Raw genomic sequence first — 2,751 nt, forward strand, 5'->3', positions numbered from 1 at the left:
CCCAGGCCTGGGCGGCGAGGGCGGCCCGGCTTCCGCCGTCTGGGGGTGGGGCCCGCCGAGGCCCGGCCCGGACTCCGCCCCCGCGGGGAGGCGGTGCCGCTCGGCGAGCTCAGCCAGCGAGCCTCCCTAAGCGTAGTTCTTCTCGGGCTTTCTCAGTGAGGCATAGGAGACCAAGTCTTGAAGCTTGGACACTGCTCTAAAATGGACAAAATAGCAGTCTCCCGAAGTCCCCGAGATGTGCACGGTGCCATCTTGCAGTGGGGGAAACTGAAGATTCCGTGTTCTGACTCCATTTTCCCAGTGCGCTCGCCGCCTCTTCTACCTGGCTTTGTCCTCCCACCCAGATTCTCCTGATGCACAGGGTGGGAAATCAAGGCAGGAAATGACAAGGCGGTTTCTAAAAGGAGTATGAGGATTCAGTCCTACACATGATGCCTGTGGAATTTTTAAAAATTATTGATTCATTTGTTCAGCAAATAGCTTAGTACTTACCATGTGCCAGGCACTGTGCTTGAAGCTAAGCTCAGAACCTTTCAGACAGTCCTTGCTCCCAAAGACCTGTGCATTGGTGAGAGAGACAATCATCAAAGAAATAAAGCCACAACTAAGGTCGGGTGCACACTTTAGAAGGCCAAGGTGGGAGGATTGCTTGAGGCCAGGAGTTTGAGACCAGCCTGGGCAGCAAAGTGAGACCCTCCACACACAAAAAAATACTTTAAAAAAGTAGCCAGTAGTGGTGTGAGCCTGTAGTCCCAGCTACTTGGGAGGCTGAGGCAGGAGGATTGCTTGAGTGCAGAACTTGGAGGCTGCAGCGAGCTATGATGATGCCACTGCACTCCTAGACAGGACAACAAGTGAGACCCTGTCTGTAAACTAATAATAATAGGCCAGGAGTGGTGACTCACACATGTAATCCTAGCTCTTTGGGAGGCCTAGGCGGGAGGATTGATTAAGGTCAGGAGTTCCAAACCAGCCTAGGCAAGAGCTAGACCCTGTCTCTACTAAAAATAAAAAAAATTAACCAGGCATTGTGGCCTGCACCTGTGGTCCCAGCTACTTGGGAGGCTGAGGCAGGAGGATTGCTTGAGCCCAGGAGTTTGAGGTTGCTGTGAGCTAGACTGATGCCATGGTACTCTAGCGCAGGTGACAGAGCGAGACTCTGTCTCAAAAAAAAAAAAAAAAGGAAAAGAAAAAGTATATTGAAGGGAATGAAAATTTAAAATAATAATAATAAAGTCACAAATATATCAATATAAATTGGGATGGTACTCTAACACACTAAGGGTATGGACTCTAAAGCCAGATTGCCTGGGTTGTGCCTTTGTTTCCTCCTCTGTAAAATGAGGCTTATATAGCCCCCCTCCATACACACATGGCATTATTGTGAAGATTAAATGAAGGTTGGATGACTTAATACAATGTAAGGCACTACATACCGATACAACTAGGCCCAATACAGTGTATTGTTTTGTTCTTTTAGAGACAGGGTCTCGCTCTGTCACCCCAGCTCAAGCACAGTGGCATGAGCATAGCTCACTGTAGCCTAGAACTCCTGGGCTCAAGTGATCCTTCTGCCTCAGCCTTTGAGTTGCTGCCGACACATTTTAAGTTCATTTAATCATTAGCTATTATGATAATGACGGGAAAAGAACAGGGTGCTGTCAAAGAGTAACAGAGGCATTTCTGCATCACTTAAGACCTAAAAGATGATAAAGATGCAGCCAAGCAAAGTGGACAAAAAAAGAATTCACAAGAGAAAGTAACATATGCCAAGGTCATCTCATTATAGGAAACAATGTTCATCATTATTTTAAATATACCTAAAATTGGTGATCCCGGGTATGCAGGATGCTCGTTAAATGGCCTGAGATTGTCAAACACTTGAGAGATGCTGTTTTAGACTTGGATAGAGAAGGAACCAGCAAAAGATACTGTGAAGGAGAAGCCACAGAGGTTAAAGGCAAATCGGAAGAGGTTAGAGTCAAGGAAGACAGAAAAAAGAGAAAATGTTTCAAGAAGGTGAAAGTAATCAATATTGTAGAAAACCGCTGCAGGTCTGGCAGGAGAGGTCTGGAAAGTATTCATCGGGTCCCGCAGTTGGAAGTCAGACTGGAGTGGGTTTGAAGAGTGAAGGGGACATGAGGTAGTAAGATGGTGGTTGGACAGCTCTTTTTTAAGAAGGAAAGCAGCAAAATAGGGTAAGAACTGAAAGAAAGTATGGGATATGGGAGGCTTTTTTAAGATAGGAAATTAGAGTATGTTTAACATGGGAAAGAATCCAATGGAGAGGTGGAAGGTAAAAGAAGGAGATGGCTAAAGCTTTTAAGTTCTTGAGAATGGGAGGGCATAGTCTCCAGGAGCCTACGAGAAAGGAACTTTCTCCACTGAAACAAGAAAGGAGAAAAAGATACAAATCAGTTTGTAGATTTAGCAGTAAGAGGAGGGTGTTCTCACTGTTGGCTACTGTTTTCTTAATAAAGCACTTATTAAAGATTCCCCACTGCCACTACCACCAAAAAGGAAAAAAGCCAAGCATGGTGGCTCATGCCTGTAATCCTAGCACTTTGGGAGGCCGAGGTGGGAGGATCACTTCAGGCCAGGAGTTCCAAGGCCAGCCTGAGTGACATAGGGAGAACTTATCTCTACAAATAAAAAACATTTTTTTTAATTAGCTGGGTATGGTGGCACATCCCTGTAGTTGCAGCTACTGGGGAGGCTGAGGCAGGAAGATGGCTTGAGCCCAGGAATTTG

The sequence above is a fragment of the Lemur catta genome, chromosome 15, assembly GCF_020740605.2.
Source record: "Lemur catta isolate mLemCat1 chromosome 15, mLemCat1.pri, whole genome shotgun sequence".
Classification (NCBI taxonomy): Eukaryota; Metazoa; Chordata; class Mammalia; order Primates; family Lemuridae; genus Lemur; species Lemur catta.